Source organism: Spermophilus citellus, assembly GCF_964194105.1.
Source record: "Spermophilus citellus genome assembly, chromosome: 2".
Lineage (NCBI taxonomy): Eukaryota > Metazoa > Chordata > Mammalia > Rodentia > Sciuridae > Spermophilus > Spermophilus citellus.
The window spans coordinates 64967338-64991704 of NC_138183.1; the positions used below are offsets into that span (position 1 = coordinate 64967338).

The window sequence follows — 24367 nt, forward strand, 5'->3', positions numbered from 1 at the left end:
TTTATTGTCTCACAGTTTCAGAGGCTGTAAGTCCAGAATCAATGCCTCAGTAGGGCCATGGTCCCTCTGAAACCTGAAGGGGAGAATCTTTTCATGCCTCTCTAGCTTCTGGTGGTGGCTAGAGACCTTCTGCATTCTTTGGGTTATAGGTCCATCACTCCATGATGGCCTCCAAGGATGCCTCCTTCACCCCCTGGCTGTCTTCTTGCTGTGTACTTCTGTCTTGCTGTGTACCTCTGTCTTCACTAAACATTTCCTCTCTGTGTCTTCTCATAGAGATACCAGTCATATCAAATTAAAGGTTTATCCTACACTAACAGCTCATCTTAATTACATCTACAGCTACCCTATTTCAAAATACGGTCCCATTCTGAGGTATTGGGGATTAGAACATCAGTATATTTTGGGGTAAGGGAGGGAACATAATTCATCCCATAACAGAGTTTCACAAACTATCCAGCATCTACCCAGCAGAGCTGTGGTGAGCATTACAAGAGATGATACACGTACAGTGCTACCATGGTGTCACACTAAATTGTCTTTCATAATTCAGTGGTTTGAAAAGTGGAGTCCTCAAAACAAGTAGTAGCAACAGCTTTTGCAGACTTTAAAAAAAAAAAACACATTTCTAGCCCCATGCCTGACCTACTAAGTCAGAAATGCTGGAGATGGGGACATGGACATCTGTTTTAACCAAGCTCTGCCGGTAGTTACAACATGAGCTGAAGATCAAGAACCACTGGCTTTATTCATTCTCTGGCCTAGACAGAAGTACAAGCTGAAGGAGAAAAGCCCCAGCTGATAAAAGCCCACCAGCATCTTCCCAGTTGAGCTGCCTTCAAGATCTCATGCCTAGACCTCTGTTTCTCAGTCCCCACCAGGTATCTAGACAGCCACTGGCTCGCTGACGCCCTCAGTGTTGGTGCTTCCTGTGGCTGCACTGCCTCCCTCAGGCCTCTGGCAGGGTGAGATGTCCTTTCTTGGGCTTTTTCTCATCACAGACCTGGCAAGCAGGTCCCACCTTCCTCTATCTTTTCTCCCCACCCAGAAGAGTGCCAGGCCCCACCCAAATAGAGGCAGCCACTCTTCATGCAGGCTTGGCCAACTCATGTGCCCTTCTCTTAGCCCCAGGAGACTCCCAACATCTCTTGTTCTTGGGAGAGCAATGTCCTTGCCCCAGAGAGTCCATCCAGTTCATCTTCCCTCTTCCAGCCACATGTGCTCAGTCTAACAGCAGAAGATTTGGGGGTTTTACTTATTTATTTTTCTTGCTTTACTGAAGGAATGTGAAGTTTTTCCTTCACTTGTACTTTCTCTACTGCTCTTCCTTTCTTTATATAGATCTGCCTACCTTGTCTCTTTTTCCTTCTTTCTAAAGAATGTTTTAAAACTTTTTTTTGTGCTAGTGCACACCGGTAATCTCAGAAACTCAGGAGGCTAAGGCCAAAAGATCACAAGTTCAAAACCAACCTCAGCAACTTAACGATACTGTAGGCAACTTAGTGAGACCCTGTCTCAAATAATAATAATAATAATAATAATAATAATAATAGTAATAATAATAATAATAATAATATTGGATATGTAACTCAATGGTTAAGAACTCCTGGGTTCAATCCCTGGTACAAATAAAATATTTCTTGTAAGATAGTGCTACTGATGAAAAATTCCCTCAATTTTTGTTTGAGAAAGTCTTTATTTCTCTTTCTCTTCTACTTTTATTTTTTTGGTGCTGGGGATTAAACCCAGGTGTGTTTCACCACAGAGCTATATCTCCAACCCCCTTTAAAAATTTTTAATTTATTTTTATTGGTTCTTTTTATTATATATAACATTGGGATTCACTGTGATATAAAAAAGCATGGAATATAATTTGTTCTAATTCAGTCCTTAGTACTTCCCCTTTCCCTCCCCTCCGTCTGCCCCCTTCCCTCTATTCTATCAAGCTTTCTATTATTTACTTATATATATGTTTCTTAAGTTAATATCTTATGGATGTACATGATGAGATTCACTGTGGCATATTCATATATATACCTAGGCAGGTTCCTTCCATTGTTATTCCCTTATCTTGCCTCTCCTCTTTCCCTTAATCCCCATCCTCAACTCCACTGATCTTTCTTCTATTTTGATAAAATCTCCCCCTTCCCCTGTTCTCTTTTTCCTTATTTTGGACTAGCCTCTGCATATCAGAAAAAAACATTCAACCTTCGATTTTCTGGATCTAATTTCATTTAGCAGGATGGTCTTCAGTTCCATCCATTTACTGTAAAATGCCATAATTCCATTCTTCCTTATAGCTGAATAAAACTCCATTGTGTATATATACCACATTTTCTTTATCCATTCATTTGTTGAAGGGCACCTAGGTTAGTTTCATAGCTTGGCTATTGTGAATTGTGCTGCTATAAACATTGATGTAGCTGGGTCACTATAGTATGCTGATTTTGGATCTTTTGATACATACCAAGGAGTGGGATACCTAGGTCATATGGTAGTTCCATTCCTAGTTGTTTTTGTTTTGTTTTTTTGTACAAGGGATTGAATGCAAGGTAAGCTTTTGGAACTACATCGACAGTCCTTTTTATTTTTTTTATTTTGAGACAGGGTCTGGCTTAATTGCTTAGGCCTTTGCTAAGTTCCTGAGCCTGGCTTTGAATTCACAATCCTCCTGCCTCAGCCTCCCAAACTGCTGGGATTACAGGTATGCAGCACATTGCCCAACCCATTCCTAGTTTTTTGAGGAATCTCCATATTGCTTTCAGAGTGGCTGCACTAATTTGCAGTCCCACCACCAATGTAAAAGTGTACCTTTCCCCCCATATCCTCTCCAACATGTATTGTTATTTGTATTCTTGATCATTGTCATTCTGCTGGAGTGAGATGAAATTTCAATGTAGTTTTAATTTGTATTTCCCTAATTTCTAGAGATGTTTAACTTTTTTCATGTATTTTGTTGGTCATTTTTTTTTCTTTTTTACTAAAAATTCTAATTTGTTATATATGACAGCAGAATACATTACAATTCATATTACACATATAGAGCACACTTTTTCATATATCTGGTTGTATACAGAGTATATTCACACCATTTGTGTCTTCATACAGGTACTTAGGGTAATGATGTCCATCTCATTCCACAGTCTTTCTTACCCCCATGTCCCCTCCCTTCCCTTTGCCCTATCTAGAGTTCATCTAATCTTCCCATCTTCCCTCTCCCAATCCCATGAATCATCCTCCTTATATCAGAGAAAACATTTGGCATTTAGTTTTTTAGGATTTGCTAACTCCACTTAGCATTATATTCTCCAACTTCATCCATTTACCTGCAAATGCATTTTTATTTCTTCTTTTGAGAAGAGTCTGTTTAGTTCTTTTGCCCATTTATTAATTGTGTTATTTGGCTTTTTGATGTTAAGCTTTTTAAGTTTTTTATATATTCTAGATATTAATGATCTATCTGAGGAGCAGATGGCAAGGATCTTCTTCCATTCTGTGGGTTCTGTCTTCATGCTCTTGTTTCCTTTGTTGTGCAAAAGCCTTTTAATTTGATGCCATTCCACTTATTGATTTTTGGTTTTATTTCTTGTGCTTTAGGAGTCTTGTTAAGGAAGCCAGTTCTTGTGCCAACCTGTTGGCATGTTGGGCCTACATTTTCTTCCAGCAGTTGCAAAGTTTATAATATAATTCACGGGTCATTGACCCACATTGAGTTAATTTTGTGCAGAGTGAGAGATAGGGAACAAGTTTCACTTTTCTATATGTAGATTTCCAGTTTCCCAGTTCCCAGTTACAAAGCTTATTTTTTCTGCAACATATGTTTTAGGCACCTTTGTCTACTATCAGATAACTGTATTTATGTGGGTTTGTCTTTGTGTCTTCTATTCTGTTCTCTTGGTCTTCATGTCTGTTTTGGTGCCAATGCCATGCTATAACAATAGCTATGTAGTATAATTTGTGATCAGGTATTGTGATGCCTCCAACATGGCTCTTCTTGCTCAGGATGGCATTGGCTATTTGGTCTTTTTTTCTTCCAAATTAATTTTAAGATTTTTTTCTAGTTCTGTGAAGAATGTCATCAGTATTTTGATAGGGATTGTACTGAATCTGTGTAACATTTTTGGTAATATGGCCATTTTGACAATTTTAATTCTGGCTATCCAAGAACATGGGAAGTTTTTCCATCTTTGAAGGTCTTCTTCAATTTCTTTCTTCAATTTCTATAGTTTTATTACAAATGTCCTTTATCTCCTTCATTGGATTAATTAAAAGTATTTTTTAGGGCTGGGGATGTGGCTCAAGCGGTAGCGTGCTTGCCTGGCATGCATGCGGCCCGGGTTTGATCCTCAGCACCACATACCAACAAAGATGTTGTGTCCGCCGAGAACTAGAAAATAAATGTTGGAAAATTCTCTCTCTCTCTCTCCTCTCTCACTCTCTCTTTAAAAAAAAAAAAAGTATTTTTTATTTTTTTGAAGTTATTTTGAATGGGATCATTTTCCTAATTTCTTTTTCAGCAGATTCATTATTGGAGTATAGGAAAGTGATTTATTTATGTGTATTGATCTTGAATCCTGGTACTTTACTAAATTTGTTAATCAGCTTTAGAAGTCTGGTGGCATTTTGGGGGTCTTCTAAATATAGGATAATGTCATTAGTAAATAGATAATTTGATCTCTTCCTATTTGTTTTCCTTGAATTTCCTTCTCTTGCCTGATCACTCTGGCTAGAGTTTCAAAGGCTATGTTGGCTAAGAGTAGTGAGAGTGGATATCCTTGACTTGTTCCTATTTTTAGAGAAAATGTTTTCAGTTTTTCTCCTTTCACTATAATGTTGGCCTTGGGTTTATCACATATGGTCTTTACAATATTCTATCCCTACTTTCTCTAGAGTTTTAAATAAGAATGAAGTATTGCCAAATGTTTTTTTCTGCATCTATTGAGACAGTCATGTGACTATTTTAAGGAAAATATTCATATGGTGAATTATATTTATTGATTTCTGTATGTCAAACCAAACTTGCATTTCTGGGATGAAACCCACTTGATTGATGTTGGTGCACTCTCTTTTAAATACGTTTTTGTATGTGGTTTGCCAATATTTTATTAAGAATTTTTGCATCTATATTCATCAAGGATATTGGCCTGAAGTTTTCTTTCCTTGATGTATCTTTCTCTAGTTTTGGTATTAAGGTGATACTGATTTCATAGAATGAATTTGACAGTGTTGACTCCTTTCCTATTCCTTGGAATAATTTTGAGGAGGAATGGTATTAGTTCTTCTTTAAAGGTTGTAGAACTCTGATGAGAATCTTCTAGGTTTGAAGGCTTTTGACAGCAGTATCAATGTCATTATTTTAAGTTTTCTGAATTCTCATGGTTCCATTTGGGTAGGTCATATTTTCTGTAGGATTTTGCTAGCATCTTCAAGACTTTCTAGATTATTAGACTACAAATTTACAAAATAGTTTCTAATGATATTCTGGATTTTTATAGTGTCTGTGGTGATATTTCCTTTTTTTTAACCTTTGAGGCTTCCATCTCTTTCTTTTGGTTAGTTTGGCTAAGGGTTTATCAGTTTATTTTCAAAAAACCAACTCTTAATTTCATTAATCCTTTGTATTTTTTTTATTCTCAATTTCACTGAATTTTGGCTTTACTTTTAATTTTTTCTTCTACTGATTTTGGTGTTGATTTATTCTCATTTTGCTAGTTATTGAGATATACTGTTAGATTACTTGTTTGTTATCTTTTATTTTTTAATGTATGAACTCAGTGCTACAAATTTTCCTCTTAGAACTGCCTTCATACTGTCCCAGAGATTTTTTGTTATATCAATATTAACATTTAAGATTTCTTTTTATTTCTTCTGCTATTCATTCATCTTTCAAAAATGTATTATTTAATCTCTGAGTGTTAGAATGGTTTCTTTTTTATCTTGTCATTGATTTCCAATTTAATTCAATTATAGGAGGCAAAGAATCATCTCTATTTTTTTGTATTTGATAAGATTTGCTTTATGACCTAAAATATGGTCTATTTTAGAAAATATTTGATATGTTGCTGAAAAGAAAGTAAATTCAGTCATCGATGGATGAAATATGCTACAGATGTCTCTTAGGTCCATATTATTAATTATAGTTTTTAGATTTGTAGAATCTTTACTTAGTTTATATCTGGATGATCTATCTCGTGGTGAACGAAGTGTGTTGAAGTCACTCAGTGTTATGGCTTAGAAATGAGATATCTCCAAAAACTCATGTGAGACAATGCAAGAAGGTTTGAGGTGAGCTGATTGGGTAACGAGAGCCTTAACTCAATCAGTGAATTAATTTCCTGATAGGGATTAACTGTGAGGTAACTGTAAACTGGTAAGGTATGATTGGAGGAGGCGGGTCATTGGAGGTATGCCTTTGGGGTATATATTTTGTCTGTGGTGATGGAGTTTCTCTCTCTTGCTGCTTCCTGGCACAATATTCTGAGCTATTGTCCTCTACCACATTCTTCTGCCATGAAGTCCTCCCTCAGTTCAAGCCCTAAGAAATGGAATCAGCTATCTATGGACTGAGGCCTCTGAAACTGCAAGCCCCCAAATAAATGTTTCCTCCTCTAAAATTGTTCATCAGGTCTTTTGGTCACAGTAGTGAATTATCACAACTTTCACAATTATCACAAAAAAAAAAAAAAAAACCCAGAAATTAGTACCAAGAAGTGAGGCTGTTGCTGTGACTAAGCTGACCATGTGGTTCAGAAACTTTTGAAGTTTTTTGGAATTTGTGGGAGGAATTTTGTAAAGTTTAATGGTGCAAGCTGCAAAAGCTTTAGAATGTTGTAAGTGGAGCTTAATGGGTAATTCTGGTGGGAGCTAAGAAGACCATGGTGTTGATAGGACTATGGAGGTTTCAAAGCTACAGGAGGACTCTATTGGAAGTTGACTAGAGGCCATTCATGTTATGTTCTGGAAAAGACGTTGTCTGAATTTTGCTCATGTACTGAAACTTCCTGTGAGGCTAAATTTAAAGGTGATGGACTAAATAATCTGGCACAAAATTTTTAGATAGAATAGCCTTCAGGCAATGGCATGAAAGTTTGTTGTTGTTCTTGTTTGTTTGGTACTGGGTATTGAACCCAGGGACAGTTAACCACTGAACCACATCCCCAGCCCTTTTTTATATTTTATTTAGAGACAGGGTCTTACAGAGTTGTTCAGGGTCTCACTAAGTTGCTGAGGCTGGCTTTGAACTCATGATCCTTCTGCCTCAGCTTCCTGAGGGATTTTACAGGTGTGCACCACCACGCTGGCTGGTGGCATGGTTTTGATGACAGCTTTTAGCCAACTTTATTATAATAATCAGAAATAGAAAGCAGAGCTGAAAGATTTTTTTAAATCTTTCAGTTTGGCCAGAAAATTGGGTGTAAAATTAGTAATAAGAAAGTTGTGATAATTAAAGAGATTATAGACACTAAAGAGAGGCTGCCCAGAAGCAATAGGAAAGACAGCTTGAGGGTACCTTAGCAGTTGGCAAGACTACACTCACCTGGGGCTCAAGGGTATAAAAGTGAAAATTATTTTGAGAAGAGACCGGTGAGGCACCCTGCTTGCACAGGGGTCCTGGAAAATGGTTTTACTGTGCTTAGCCACCCAGGCACTCAGAGACTGCTGGAGTCATCATCCCTGAAGGCATGGCTACTGCTTCAGATGGCAGCAGACCTCATTCCTGCTGCTGGTTCTGCAGGAATGCAGGATGTTAGAGGGTGATAAAGGCTTCCACTAAGATTTCAAAGGAAAGCCTGGGGAGTCAGGCAAAGTGCAGCAGGATTGGAATCCCTGAGGGCAGCCCCTGAGAGAGTGATGCATGGAGATGTGAGAAAAAAGTTGAAATTGCAATGGAGGGCCCTGAGATTATGAAATGCCAGAACCATGGAATGTCTGCTGAGGAATGCTGAAGGAATAAAGCAGAGAGCAGCCAAGAGATGTCATATGGGCTGCAACCAGAAAAGCCATAGGGGCAGAACTACACAGCCCTTTGGTGAGAACATCACGATGTCATGTGCCCCAGATGCTGGATGTGAAGATATAGGACCTGTTTTCCCATCTGGACTTCAGTCTTTCTTTGGTCCCATACCTTCTTTCTATGTCCCTATTCCTCCTTTGTAGAAGGAAATGTTTACTCTGTGCTGTTTATATATTGGATATATGTAACTTGCTTTTGAGTTTTACAAGGGCTCGTTCTGCGAGTTTGCCTTGAGTTTCTGAGGAGACTTTGAAATTGTATTTTTGGAAAAACCTGAAACTGTTGAGAATACGGGGACTCTTGAAAATGGACTAAATGTATTTTGCATTGTGAGATAGGCATGAGCTTTTTGGGACCGAAGGCAAAATCTTATCATTTAGATATGAAGTGTCCCCTGAAAGATCATGTAAGACAATGCAAGAAAGTTTGGAGGTGAGATGATTGGGTTATGAGAGCAGGGATTAAAGCAACTGTAGGCTGGTAGGGTGTAGCTGGAGAAGTGGGTCAGCGGGGGAGGAGGTGAGTGCCTCTTGTCTTCTTGATTGCATGATTTCTGAAGAGAAGTTAGATGTAATTCTCATTTTTTTCTCCTCTCTTTGGTAAATGGGTTTTCCCTCTTTGGCTTCTTTTAGGATTTTTTTCTTTATCTTGGATTTTCTGCAGTTTAAATATTAAATGCCTAGATGTGAATGAGATTTTTGTTTTGTTTTGTTTTGTTTGTTTGTTTTGGCATTTATACTGCTTGGCATTCCTTAAGCTTCCTGTATTTGTGGTTTGTTGTCTGATATTAGTTTGGGTAAATTCTTGGTTATTATTGTTTTAAATATCTCTTATGTTCCTTTATCTTTTTCCTTCTGATACTCCATAGTTCAGTGGTTCACAAACTGTAGTTCCCCAATAAACAGCAGCAACAGCTCCTGGGGACTGGTTAAGAAAACACTAGTCTGTTTGGTTTCTTCAGTCCTTTTTTCTTTGCTTTTTAGCTTTGGAAATTTCTATTGACACATTTTCAAGCTCAGAGATTTCTTCCCTTAGCCGTGTGTACATTCCATTAAAGACATTATTCATTTCTATATTATGTTTTGATCTCTAGCATTTATCTTTTATTCTTCCTTAGAATTTCCACCTCTTTGTTTACAGTACCCATCTGATCTTGCATGATGTATACTGAGAGTCCTTAGAATATTGGTCATAGGGGTTAGGGGCACACCTCAGTGGAAGGCCCAATGTGAGCAAGGTCCTGGGTTCAATCTCCACTGCAAAAATAAATAAATAAATAGTCATTGTTGTTTTCTGACCTGGCGTTGTAGTCTGACCTGGCACAATGGTACACACCTATAATCCCAGTTACTTGGGAGACTGAGGCAGGAGGATCACAAGTTTGAGGTCAACCTGGACAACTTAGTGAGGCCTTGTTTCAAAATAATAAAAAATGTTGAGATGTAAATCAGTGGTAGAACACCCTGGGTCCAAGTCACTCGTACTGCAAAAAAATAAAATAAATTCTGGTCTGATATTGAACATTCTTGCTAAATCTGAATTTGGTTCTGATGTTTGTTCTGTTTCTTCAAATGATGATTTTTCTCTTTCTTTTCTTTGTCTTTTTTTCTTTTTTTGCCTTTTAATTTGCCCTGTAATTTTTTGTTGTAAGACAGACATAATGTACTGAGTAAGATGAACTACAGTAAGTGATGTGACAGGGAAGCATCTGTAGCATGGTATGGTCCTATGATTAGGTCTCAGTGTTTCAGTGAGCCTGTGCCTTGGGGCTGTGACATCACAAAGGCTTTCAGTTTCCTGCCCTGCTATTGTGAGACAAGATGTTAAAAGGAGCCAGTTGAATATTTCCTTTCTCCCAAGGTAGTTAGGCTCTGATAAAATAGTTTTTCTTGAGGTCAGCCCTTGTTATGAGGAACAGAATACTCTGGCATATTTTAAAACAGTTTCCTTCCCTTCTACCTCCAGAAGCTTAAGGGAATGCCCTCCTCCCCCAGTTTTCATTATAAGAATTTGTTAAAGCTCTTGTTAAGTAAAACTCACAAATTGTATGGCCTCTTGGTGTTTTTAACTCAAACTGTCAACATTGAGCCTCCAGCAGTTTGTCATTATAGTTCAGGCTTTTCCTATGCCAACACTGATTCCTGCAGACATTTTTGCTCCTGGAATTCTGTTCCAGTAAGTTGTGAGTCTTTGCATCTGCCTGTCTGATAATTTTGGGGGAAGCAGTTTACACTATACCTCACTGTTCTGATGGATCTAGGAAGAACAGTTGAATTTTCTGTTTGTTTTGCTTTTTACTTCTTATTAGGACAGAGTGATGATTTTTAAACTCTTTACAAGGTGGACTGAAAATGGAAGTCTCTTCTTCACTTTTGAAGGATAATTTCATTAGGTACATGATTCTAGGTTGATGGTTCTTACTTTTTAACAGTAAATAGTTCACCTTATCCTTGTCTCTGCTTAATTCTGTGTGTGTAACTATGGACAACTGATTTCCTCTCTCTGGTCCCAGTTTCTTCATCTATAAAGTGAGTAGATTCTGGTGGAGAGGGTTGGAATAGATGAGTGTGAGGGTCCTTCTAGCTCTAATACTCCTTGATTCAGTCACGCAGCTACACAGAATCAGGGCTAGATGTGCCAGCTGTACTAGTTTGTGGTTAGTGGTGTGAGCCCTTCACATGGGCCCACTTCCAATCACACCATGTTTTGCTTAAAGAAGTCACGGTAGGCAGCACTTGTGATATGTGCATCCACATTTGGCCATGCTTCAAAAAATAGATCCCAAGCCCTAAAAATCCAAACAACAACAGAAGTCAGAATGCCTACAATCCAAATGCTTTGCCTATATTCAGGAAGGAAATATAAAAAGAAAAGAAACTTAAGCTGGGCTCATCGGTGTATGCCTGTAATCCCAGTGATTTGGGAGGCTGAGACAGGAGGATCATAAGTTCAAGGCCAGTCTGAACAACTTAGTAAAATTCTGTCTCTAAAAACAGGGGAGGGGGATGTAGCTCAGTAGTAAAGTGTCCCTTGGTTCAATCCCAAGTACCAAAAAAGAATGAAAAAAAAAAAAGGAGGACATACCACCCTATACTATAAGCAGAAACAAATTAGAAAAGACAACCCAAAAGAAAAATATTTTTTCCCTAAGGCCTCAAGCAAAACTGAGACTAAGTGCCTGACTCCCAGACTCTTCCAGTGCATGGGTAAATAGCATCACAAGAGGGAGGCAGCCCCAGGTTCCTTTTGCAACCTCAACCCTTTAGAAAAAAGAGGCTAAGTTAGGCACAGTGGTGCACAATTATAATCCCCCTCAGGAGGCTGAGGCAAGAGGATGGCAAGTTTGAGGCCAGTCTAGGCAATTTAGGAGACCCAATCTCAGAATAAAAAAATAAAAGGACCGGGGATGTTGCTTAGTGGAAATGCACTTGTCCAGCATATACAAGGCCCTGGTTCCATCCCCAGCACTGCAAAGGGAAAAAACCAAGAGTCCATTACCATTTCATTTCTCCAGGGAATGTAAGTACCTCCTTCTTCTGAAAACCCCTCCTCACTCCTCGAGGGAGATGTGGGGTTTATATTTGTGTAGAACCTGCCATCCATCTGTGTTGGTCAGTTGGGTGTACCTGATGGGGAAGTTCTGACATCACTTGCCCCCTACTTCCTATTTCCCTTGAGGCCCACCTACATCTCTGCCCTGTTGTGGTTTGGTTACAAGCCCTTCTTTTGTCAACAGAATATATTTCAGAATCCTCCTAAATGACTCCTCCTTTTGCTTAAGGATGGTTGAGATAAGTTTCTAATTGGCAGGCCAGGAGCCCAGAGAAGAGAATCTCCAAAAGTGGCAACACACAGAAAGGCCCCAGGTGAGCAGCTGAGATTTCAACCTATCTTCACTGAAAGCCTCAACTTTCAGCACTGTGTCCTGACAATGATTTGCCTGGATCTGTTCAACTATTCCCATCTTTCTCCTCCTAAATTCCAGGGACCTGGGAGGGGAGCTTTTGAGTTCTTGATAATGGAGGAGAATGTAGAATCTCAGTAACTAGTGCATTAAAGGCTTTTGACCTTAATATGTAATCAGAAGTGTGCACGTTAGGTCTGGGGTTGTTCCATTACAGCTGTAAAATGCCAAGCTTTGTAGTTGTTTGTATGACCTAAATATCTAATGATAGTTCAGATATTTATGGCCCAGCCATCAATAGGATGCATTATGGCTATTAAACATGATATACTGAAGATTATTTAATGACATGAAAGAGTGCCATGATATGTGAAAGCCAAGATATATAATCGAATACACTTTAGAACCTTAATTGTGTCAAGTTCAATAATATTATGTATACATTATCAGATGACCAAAAACAACCACAGAAAATTTTATTTTCTTCATTCTATTTTCTTGTAGCCTAAATTGTTTATAATGAACTTTTTTTTTTCTTGTGCCAGGGATCAAATCCAGGGCCTCTCATGTGCCAGGCAAGTACTTTACCACTGTACTACATCCCAGTCCCTATGACAAGCACATTTGGTTTCTTAAATTTTGGTACATTTGGGCATAATCTTTTATATTAAATGATATGTAAAAGTTCAGTACTTTATTCATAGAGCATATTTTGCTATTTTAAAAAATCAGATTTCTTTCTCTGCTGTTAGTTCTCAGACTTTATCAGTTACATGACCAGCAGGAATGGTAAGGCCCCATTTCCTGTCATGTTCCTCCAACTAGAATGTGTGTTCTCAGGCTGCCTGCATCTCTGGAATGCTCCGCCTGGCTGGCTCAGGAGGCTGCTGTTTCAAACCCCAGGGCAGATTTGTTTTTTCAGTTGACCGTTGACTTTTAGCATCAAACTAGTATCCATCCTTTTACATGAACTAATTCACAGTCTCCAAACCACCTGAGGTAACTGCAGGTTCTGTTCCTTGTTTTTTTCCAGGAGAGGTAGGGAGCTAGAGATAGATCGTGGGGTCCCCCAGCTATGACATAGCAATTAGGGAGCTGCTGTCTGACAACCAGGACAGACCTTTGCCTGAATTCATGAATGTAGCTACACAGGGGTGCCAAGCACCCAGGGGAGGCGCCAAGGTCCCCAAGCTCATAATGTACAATCTCAAACACCTTTTCTGACCCAAACAGTTGGTTCATTCCATAAAAGAGCAAATTTGTGCCTGGTGCCACAGTTCTTAATGATTCCTCTCTAAAAACTCATTTAATGTTCAGAACAACCCTGGAAATAGATACTATTATCATCATCATCCCTCTTTCGCAGATGAGGAAACTGAAGTACAAGGAGGCTAAGTAACTTGCCCAAGTGCAGACAACTGGGATGTGAAGGGACAGAGACATAAACCCCGCTTAACTGGCTGTTGAATCTAGGCCATCAACTACCCCATTCCATTGCTTCTCAGTGCAGTGGGTTTCAGCTCTCTTCATTCCAAACCTAGTCAGAGGTGGTCAGTTGACTATAGTGACTTATTGGCAAAATGCCCTGTCCTCTAGGTGCCCAAAGTCAGCCCCTGGGACCCCTGCTCTATACTTCTTCCTTCTCAACTACCAAGAGTGATTCAGGCCCTCTTGCCAGCCAGACTCTCTAAGATAAGTCAGTGGGCTGTGGGGCTCCTCAACCCCCCAATGCTGTTGGCTCTATATTCTGAAGTAAGAAAATGTGGTTTTCTTGGGTTTTAAGAAAAAAAAATAAGGCTGGGTGTGGTAATGCACAAGCTTGTAATATCAATGACTTAGAAAGCTGAGACAAGAGGATAGCAAATTCAAGGTTAGCCTGGGCAATTTAGCAAGACTCTGTCTCAGAATAAAAAATAAAAAAGGGCTGGGAATATAGTTCAGTAGTAGAGTTCCCCAGGGCTCAGTCCCAGTGCCATAAAAAAGAAAAAAAAGGAAATAAGGCAAAGAAAGATGACAACCATCACTTTAATAGCACACTCTGCACATGTATACATATGTTATCTCTTCAAACAACCCAATTTTATTACTAGGCCCATTTTACAGAGGAGGCCAATGAGGCTGAGTGAGATTATAAAACTAAAGCTCCTGGGCTGGAGATGTGGCTCAAGCGGTAGCACGCTCGCCTGGCAAGCATGTGGTCTGGGTTCGATCCTCAGCACCACATACAAACAAAGATGTTATGTCCGCCGAATACTAAAAAATAAATATTAAAAAAAATAAATAAATAAAGCTCCTGCAGCCAGAAAAGGAATAGGAAGCACAGCAGGAACCTATTCACCTTGCCCTCCCATCTCCACCCTCTATTCACACATCTAGATGGTTATCTCATCTAGATCCCTCATCCACCAGGCACATTTGTGGAAAACATTTTAATAATGTTATCAACTCAAATCAAGTATTTTGGGTTTGAATAGTTTTTCAAATTTGATTTCTTATACTTCCAGTTCTATGAAATCACAAGTTCAACCATCCCTGACTCGAATTAGCCTTTTAGAGTGGTTGAGAGACAGAGGTGAGATAATCTATGGGCAAAATATTTTGAAAGCATCAAGCAATCTGCCATTCTGTGCTATCATTTTGTCATCATCTCTATTGAGAGTGTTCTCTCATACCCTCTGGGCTGTGTGAGGAACTATTCTGTGAAGCCCTGGAACAGAACCATATCTGTTTGGTGCAGTTTAAAAGTCAAAAAAGGTACCTGGGAAAAGTTCAACAAACAACATAGTCCCAACACTAATGAAAGAAAGACTCACCCAATATGAAGGACTCTCATTTCTATGAGCTCCCTCTGAGTCTTTTCCACCGCAACTTAGTGAGACCCTGTCTCTAAATAAACTACAAAATAGGGCTGGGAATGTGGCTCAGTGGTTGAGGACCCCTGAGTTCAATCCCTGGTACCAAAAAAACAAAAACAAAAACAAACAAAAAACTTCAAAATGCAAAAAAGAATAAGGAAGAGTATTTGAATCCCTGTTAATATCAGGACCTGTCAAAACAAACCTCATCATAACACACGTAGGACATCAATAGTTACAGTGAAATTTGCAGGATACCTTCCAACTGAAATTCAGAACTGAGGTGCAGAGGGTTCTGGAACACAGGCCTCCTGTCCAGTGATCACCTCCTTCAGGCTGGCCAGCCATCTCCTGAAGGAGGGTGCATAGAATTCTCAAAGGTTGGGCCTAGTAATAAAAGTGGGTTGTTCAGAGATAACATATGTATACATGTGCAGAGTGTGCTATTTAAGTGATGTTGTCATCTTTCTTTGCCTTCTTTTCTTTTTTCTTTTTTATGGCACTGAAGATTGAGCCCTGGGGTACTCTACTACTATGTATACGTGTGTAGCATGCTTACATTTCTGAAATCTGCTCTTATTCACTCATAACGTCTTTGATTAAAAATTATCCTAAAAGCAATGCATGCTTATTGTTCAAAACTTCAAAAATGCAGCCGGGCGCAGTGTTGCACACTTGTAATGCCAGTGGCTTGGGAAGTTGAGACAGAAGAATTGTGAGTTCAAAGCTAGCTTCAGCAAATGTGAGGCACCAAGCAACTCAGTGAGACCCTGTCTCTAAATAAACTACAAAATAGGGCTGGGGATGTGGCTCAGTGGTTGAGTACCCCTAGGTTCAACCCTTAGTACTAAAAAAAAAAAAAGGGCATAGATACAGAAAGGTATTTTACAAGGATGGCCATTACAGAATCCTTCATAGAAGAAAAAAATCAGGAGGCTGAAGATGTAGCTCAGTAGGAAAGCACTTACCTAGCCTGGATTCTGCAGAAACTGAAGGGGAAAAAAAAGTAAAAAGTTGGAAACGATCTAAATACCGATAAAGATTTCAAATGAAGTACAACAGATCTAAACTACTGGACCAAGTAACTACTCAGTCCACCAAAAATGATATAGGTACAAGACAGTGGAATGATTCTGACATAACTTTCCAATGAATACACCACAGTGAATCTCTACATCATATACAACCACAAGACTGGGATCCTAATTAGAATAAAATGTATTCCATGTTTGTATAAGTGTGTTCAAAATATACTCTACTGTCATGTGTAACTAAAAAGAACAAATAAATATTTTAAAAATGATATAGGTGAATATTTGTTAAGAGCAATAAAAAATCCATACTATATTAAGTAAAAGAAGCAAGTTATAAAATAGAATGATCCCATTTTTATAAAAACAATAAAAAGAAAATATGTTTGGAAAGATATAATTATTATAAGTTTCAATGAAGAAAAAGCATGGCTTCTATGATTAAAAAAATATTTTAGTTTCTGAAGGCTCCAAGAAACTTCCCACTGCCAGGCATGCCCTTGACCTTCCCTCCAGTTTGAACAGTGAAGCTAGTGGGTATATAGCTGCACTTAGCTAAATCAGAGCACAGCATCAGCCCTGAGGCAGGTCACTTGGGTGCTCTACTTTCTCCTCAGCTAGACCCTCCCTCATTGTTATCATTGCTGGGTGGGGCAGGTTTTTGCTCCTTGCTTTTTATCACTTTCATTTTCTGACCTTATCAGAACCATGGTCATCTTGAGGCAAGAAGTGAAAATGGGAAACTGATGTTTCTAGGACTTATCATAAAAATGTGGTGGTTATGGAAAGGCAATTCTTAGAATCTGCCAGATCCCAGTTTATGTTACAGTGTGTTTTAAAGTCATTGGCATTTGCAGAGACTCGTATTGCTTTTAAATTCCCCCGCGACAGCCTGCAGTGAAGTGCAAAGTCACTGAGCTGCCTGGTGCCAGAAAGGTGACATTTCTACCATTCCATTTCTACTAAGACCTTTAAACTGACATTAGTCTAAGACAATGGGGTGGTGGCTCTCTCACTGAGGACTGAGTTTCTCACTACCATAAGGATACTTCCAGTGTCCCAGGATCTGGGATTTTTAACTCAGGGCAAAAAAATTGGCTCAAAAGAAGTTTTCTCAGAATCCCTGTGCTACCAGAAACAGATGTTTGAGTTTCTTTCTCTTCTAGACAAAACTCTTCTTCACTGACTCATATTTAAGAAAGCTGATCAGATTTTGGCTTTCCCCTATTGCATTTCATTGAATTGTCACACAATGTCTTGGGGGAGGGAGGGGTGAGGCCCTGGAATGTGAACCTTTAGAGGGCCTGAGCCCCTCCTATGGCCCCAAATAAGGAAACACCCTTAATAATGAGAACTTGCTTTGGTCAGTCTGTGCCCTGAAAAAGTTAAAGACGTGGGCCCTAATGATTAATCACTCCTTGATTATAATACAAGAAGTTGGCTTTAGGTGTCAAAGTTAAGTATGAAATAAAAAGTATGTGTTTTTTTTTTTTTTTTTTTTAACTAACTCTACATTTTTAAAGGATTGGTGATTGGCCTGTGTCTCTGTGGGCAATCCCTGAACATTTGGTCACTTCTGATAAGGGGAAGAATGACATCCAACTGGCCCCATAAAAAGAGAGGTACCAGGGTCTTTCTCCCCAGAATGGTCACAGAGTAGAAGATGCAGTGCTCCTCCCCTGCCACTGCTATTGCTCCTACTGAGATCCTTTGACCTGGGCTGCTTTTCTGCTAGGCAGACCAGGAAGGACCTTCATCCTTTCTCCAAGGTCAGCATGAGCTCAGTGGCTTTGGGGAGAGGAGAATGGTTGGCTGCTCACTGGCTCAGCACCTCCCCCCACCTTCTCTCATAGGGTCTCAGAGCCTGTTCTGTGTGCTTGAGGCTCCCAACTGTCCAATTCCGTGGGGAAAGAACTTGTTTTTAGTGCCCTCTCAGGAACTAGACGAACTAGACAAATAGACTTTTAATCAAACTGATGTAAGTGGCTCCCGCTTCCTCCTCATTAAAAGTTATACTGAAAATAAGGAGTGAAAATGGAAAACGGATTTTACAGAAAGTAAAAATCAGCAAGTGTGACTTTGAAAACTCCACCATATACCTTGAGTAGAAAAATGCTAGAATCTGTTTCCCCAAAGCAGAACCCAAGCACCTGAGCAGCAATTGGCAAAGACATGGGGCAGGGCCTGAGCCCCTGTTTAATAAGGTTTATTCCCAGTACTCCTGGGAACTGGGCATTTGAAATAGAAATTGAATTGAGAAACTAAAAAATGATATTTCTTGCTTCTTAAGTTGGTGCCTGACACGGCCTTCATATATTCCACCATATATTTTGAGTAGAAAAATGCTAGAATCTGTTTCCCCAAATCCAGCACAGCCTAAGGACAATGATGATGTCCTGGGAAAACGCTATTAAGTTATTAACCCATTTTTTCCTTCCCCAATGCTTTGCTTTTTGGATTTTACACACACACACACACACACACACACACACACACATTTTCCTTCCCCAATGCTTTGCTTTTTGGATTTTACACACACACACACACACACACACACACACACACACGGCCATTGTGTATTTGTTGCCTCTCAGGAAATGCAAAATCATATTGACAGAGAGCATAGCTTTTTACTAAGCCAGGGTTTGGGTTTGGTTTCTGCTGCTATCATAGGATACCACAGACTATAATTATGGTGACCAGAAATTTATTGGCTCACAGTTCTGAGGTTAAGTCCATTACTGAGGTGCTGCCATCTGGTGAGGGCCTTTTTGCTCTGTCATCAGGGTGGCAGAATACTAGGGGTATGAGAGGGTGTGAGAACAAGTGGGAGGAGAGAGAAGGCACCAAATTCTCCCTCTGACAAAGAACTCACTCCTGTGGTAAAGGCATTAATCCATTCATGAGAGTGAAGCCTTAAATGTTTAAGTACCGCTTAACAGTCCTACCTCTTAATACTATTATAATAGCAGTTAAATTCCAGCTGAAGTTTTGTTGTTGTTTCTTTGAGATAGGATCTCATTTTGTTGCCCAGGCTGGTCTCCAACTCCTGGGCTCAAGAGATCCTCCTGCTTCAGTCTTCCAAGTAACTGGGACTACAGAAGTGTACCACCTCAACTGGCTTTAATGTAAGTTTTGAAAGGGACAACCATAGCAGGAGCCAACTAGAAAAGATTCCTGACCCAAAACAGGTGTGAGGGCAAGGAGGCGAGTGTGAATGACAGAAGGGAAGAGGGTTGATTCTAGACAGGGACCTGGGCAAAACCTCTAAGAGGGGACCACCATGGAGGTAGTTCAGGTACATTCAATAACTCCCCAGAGGCACAAGAAAGCAGGACTCCTGGGTCCCACCACATGGCAGACAGGGAGTAGAAATACTGAAGGTGTCAGGAAGGCAAGAACCCAAGCACCTAAGCAGCAATTGGCAAAGACATGGTGGCAGGGCCTGAGCCCCTGATTAATAAGGTTTATTCCCAGTACCCCTGGGAACTGGGCATTTGAGATAGAAATTGAATTGAGAAACTAAAAAATGATATTTCTTGCTTCTTAAGTTGGTGCCTGACACAGCCTTCATCACACTGTCTGTCCTCTCCGAGTGATTCCATCCTAGGATTGCTCACAGCCCTGCATAAGGAGGGAATGCAATACCGTTCAGTGTTATGTGGGATTCCCATGTCCTGATATTAGGATGTTCCCTTCCTGTTGCGTGTGCCTCAGGTGAACTGGTTTTCTATTCCTCTTACCTAACATCTCAAGTTCAGAGCCCCTCATTCTCCTTCCCCTAGGGCAGAGGCTAGTGCCACACATATAACAGCCTTGAATCGGAACATGAAGAAGACCTTCACTTTTGGGACATTGCTCATGGCTCTTTGCTCATGGACATTTGCCTGCATCCATGCACACAGAAAGCTACCACCATTAATATTATCCCAGAAGTCGAAAGTGTCTATATTAATATATTTTTTTTAAATTGTGGACCAGCTGGGTGCAGTGGCTCATGCCTGTAATCCCAGTGACTCAGAAGGCTGAGGCAGGAGGATCACAGCTTTGAGGCCATCCTGGGCAACTTAGTGAGATCCTGTCTCAAAACAAAAAAATTAAAAAGGGCCAGGGCTATGGTAGAGCACTTCTGAGTTTAAACCCAGGTACAACCAAGAAAAGAAAGAGAGAGAGAGAGAGAGAGAGAGAGAGAGAGAGAGAGAGAGAGAAATGAACGAACAGATGAATGGACAGATTATCTTTGCCAAGGACAGAATTCTATTTAGTCCTCTTCAGGACAGAAAATATCCTATTTCAAAAGCACTTCCATTTTATTAGTAAGGAAAAAGAAAGGAGGAAGCAAAATGGAAAAAGCACAGAGAGAAGATATGACTAAGAGTCAGAGGTAGTAGATTCAAGTTTCAGTTGTGCTTTTTGCCAGATTCTATATTTTCCAGGAGCTCTGGAATATCCTATCTGGATCCTCTCTCTCTCTCTCTCTGCATGGCCAAATCTTGCTCATCTATATAGGGTTGGTTCAATATAATCTAACTATCCTGTGAGCTCCTAAAGTGCTCTATCTGTCCTTCTCTTTGGTACTTTTCAGCATTGGGACTTTTAATATAATCACATTTGTGCCTAGATGGGCCCTCATCTCTCATCATTCTTCCCCTAATCTGAGCTGCAGGCACTGGCTTTGAATACACACTTTCCTGCCTCCAGGATGCACTCATTGAACAACCCAAAGTCACCTTCTATGCTAAAATTATTCTGACAAGTAGATGCTCCAATGAGAGCACTTATCCTGTAGTGAACTCTTTACACATCACTTCTCCTCTGGTCTGTACCTGCTGCCACAGCAAAGCTTTATGTTGGGTCCTGCTGTATCCTGGGCACCCAAAACAGTCCAGGATGTAGGAGGTGCTAAACATCTGTTTGTTGACTATTAGCTGTCCTTTCTGGACCCTAAGTTCCTAGAAAATAGGGATTGTGTCTTCTAGCCTTTTTAGACCTTTCTTACCACATACATCATGGTACATGCCCTAGGCCTAGGTGCTCAGTAAATGCTGGTAAATTAATGGGCAGATCCTTTAGGCATCTCAGTCAATTCTACAAATAACAGGGGAGGATATGCCAAATATTTTGTAGATCTCCACTCTATTCTTGACCATTTGCTCAGTGCTCAGGAAGTTGACCTTTATCAGTCTGCACCAACAGGCTCTTGTGCTCTCTGATTGGGTTCAGTCAATAGGAGGCACCAGTAGATTACCAGGGAGGGAGAAGAGTGAAGTCTAGGAATAGTTGATCTTCATCATTTGTGGATTCTGTATCTGTGAATTTGCCTTCTAAAATCTTAGTAATCCTAAAATCAGTGCTACTCAGGGTGCTTTGGGGATGGACATGCACATAGCCTTGAAAAATTGGAGTCATCTAATAGGCATGTTCCCAGCTGAGACTGAACAGCCAACACTCTGTTTTCTTGTTTAAGCCCTCATTTTGCAAAGAATTACTCTAAGATCTACTTACTGCCACATTTTGTGCTTTTCATTGGTGATTTTAACATTTAAAATGGCCCCCAAGGGTAGTACTGGTTTCTGAAGTGCTGTCCAGAGTTTCTAAATCCAAGAGGGCCATGGTGTGCCCACATAGAAGATATGTGTGTTAGATAAACTACATTTAGGCATGCATTATAGTGTGGGGGACAGGAACTCAAAGTTAGTTACTTGATAATATATATCAAAGTATCTTAAAGCATAAAAACATATGAAACAAAAGTTATATATTGATAGGTTATATATCAACGAGACCAGAAACTCACAGGAACCTAATCATGTGTTTCCCATAAGAACAATGGTTCAGTATTCAATAATTCAGTGTTTGCAATGACTTGATAAAACACAACTACTGTAAAGAATGAGAATTAACTGTACTTATTGCCCAGGAATATTCTATATAATGAGTTGACATGAGCTTACCTCCATCCAGCCACCAAAAGCCATCAACTCCTATTGTGCTGCTTCTCTGGAACTACAGCTATCATCTTGGTATTCTTGTAATCTGCTCCATCTTGAGTCCCTGTAGGCCCAGAGGTGATAATAGGCTCCTACTGTTGCTAGCCCCAAATGATTCATCATCTCTTGCTGGTTTCCCTGCATTCTGCCCACACCTTTGTAAACAGTCCCTTTATTGAGACTCCTTTCTTACTCCCTCTAAAAAGGCACCATCTGTTTCCAGCCAGAATCCTAACTAACACAGTTTATGGAAAACTTCAGCTGTGTTCTTTCTAGCACCTACACAACAGACACAAGCATGGTCTCCTCTCTTCCCACCCATTCCCAGTGAAACTTCATCACTACAACTCCTTGCTCCCATCACTACACTCCTGCTCCCTTGGAGGATGAACAGTGGTAACCCTAGGATTGAGCTTCTTGATTAGGGCCCCTGATCAGCAGCAGGGTCACCTCTTAAGAGCCTATTAAAATGCAAATTGCTGGGCATCCTAGATTTACTAAATCTGAATCTCTGAATTGTGTCTTTCATAAGCTTTTCTAGTGATTCCACCCTCAGGTTTGAGGCCACTTTTTGAAGTACTGGTGGGTATGGGATTGGGAAGGTGGGCATGGGGCAGTGTTCAGGACCCTTTCCAGGGCCTCTAACTCCCACCTGCTGAATTCCCATTTTAATTCTCCTGGCCTTTTTTCCTCTAGGCTGAACCACACCTGGGAACACATACAATGTGGAGCACAGAATCCTTTGCACCCAATCTAGGTGTAGCGTTTCTTAACCAGTGGAGCATGGTACCTTCTAGAATACACATGGCTATTCTGGAAGCTCAACACTAAAATGCCAGACTTCTGTAAGCTCAGCCACAGGGCAAGAGGAAATCTAACAGCCCCCAAATCTAACTGCTTCCTTGGGTTTTCACTTTTCTGTGGAACTGCCATGTATGTAATGATATTAATATCCATATGGATGCCTTTTCCCCTGTTAATTTGTCTTTTATCAGTTTAATTCTTAGGTCCCGGTCCACTGAACCTAAGAGAGTAGAAAAAAAGGATATTTTCTCCCTACCACAGTGGGAAGAACTGTTATAGACCTGGGATCTTCCCAGAAACCAAAGCAGCATGAAAACCATTTATTCTCCAAATCCCAATTCTTGTGATCAAGTCAGAAAGACTTTAGACATGTTGCTTAGAGTAACAGGCATGAGTTTACTGAAGGGATAGGACAAGGGAAAGGGGATACTCTCAAGGGAGAGAGTGGGTCCTCTCAGAGAGGAGAGGGATGGCATGCCTTTCCTGCATTCCAGTTTTATCCGGGATCCCAGGATGCTGAGGGCCATTACCAAGTAGGAATGACGCATCGATTTCCTTGCCAGCGTACCCCATGTTAAATTTGCTGTGACCTTGCATGTGTGTTTGAGAAAGATGACCCTACTCAAGGACGAGGGTGGATCCAGGATTAGGGTGTATCCTGCAGTTTGAGGAAGTATAGTATCCCGGTCCTTGGGTTTAGGGCGTTCCCAGTTTAAGACCTTGGATTTTAGGGAAGTTCGATGTTGAGGATTATTGCTGCTGGAATTAGGGCGTTCCTGCTGCCTGAGCTCCCGTTGAGCTCTCGTGAGATTCAGAGAGCATTTTGGGAAGAAAGCCTCGTGGAGTAGGTGAATTGGGTGGCAGCAGAACTGGGATTGCCCCAGAACGTGTGTGGAGGCCGGTGTGAGTTCGGGAATAAAGAATTGCTGTTTGAATCTACAAAGCTGTGTGGTGGCTCGTGATTCTGTGCCCAGCCAAGACATTGGCACCAGAGAAGTTTCCCACCCAAGTTTACCTCTTGACTTTTAATTGACAGAAGGATGACATCAGACTTTCAAGTCCCTACTTCGTTCTAATTAGATTATTAACTATAAATTCTTACAAATTTTGTGGTTAGGAGGAATTTATCCTTTTCTCCATAAATAAATGGGTCTGGTCTGTGAAGAAGGGATTTGGGATTTGGTTTGTGAAAAAGTTCACAAAAGTCTTCCCCTTCAGGATAAATTGGTTTCCTCTTATTGACATTATTTTGGACCTATATTTCTCCTGCAGATAACAGGTGGTTTGCTGAGGAATGTGACATAGCCTGTCTACTTAAGCCAGGCAGAACTGCAGGTAAATTGCTTCTTGAACATTAGCACAGTGGGCCCATTAGATAGAATTATTCCCTTAAGCTTGGGTTCCACCATTTGCATCTATCTGTCCCCTATCAAAACCAACAGTTGAGATGGCCCTGTAGATTTGAAAAAGAAATAATTTTCATCCCACTTACAAAAACCTGTCTTAGGGTTCTGAATGGAATTGCTTATTACTTTATTAATGTTTCTATATCTTCCCTGATTTCAAAAAGCAAATTTGAGGGCTGAGACCGTAGCTCAATGGCAGAGTGCTTGCCTAGCATGTGTTAGGCACTGGGTTCATCCTTAGCACCACATAAAAATAAACAAATAAAAGAATTCTGTCCATACACAACTACCAAAAAAAGTTTTAAAAAGCAAATTTCTTATTAATATACATATAAACAAAGCTAAAAAATTAATAGTTGCCCC

General features: G+C 40.2%; 1 protein-coding gene across 1 annotated transcript in view; it reads right to left on the bottom strand.

The window, feature by feature from the left end:
• Positions 1 to 24367, bottom strand: part of MLANA (melan-A) — a 64263-nt gene that overhangs the window by 23556 nt on the left and 16340 nt on the right. The window contains exon 3 of the mRNA XM_081263257.1: positions 21759 to 21858. The gene's annotated coding sequence lies outside the window, so the exon portion shown is untranslated. The remainder of the gene's footprint in view (positions 1 to 21758; positions 21859 to 24367) is intronic.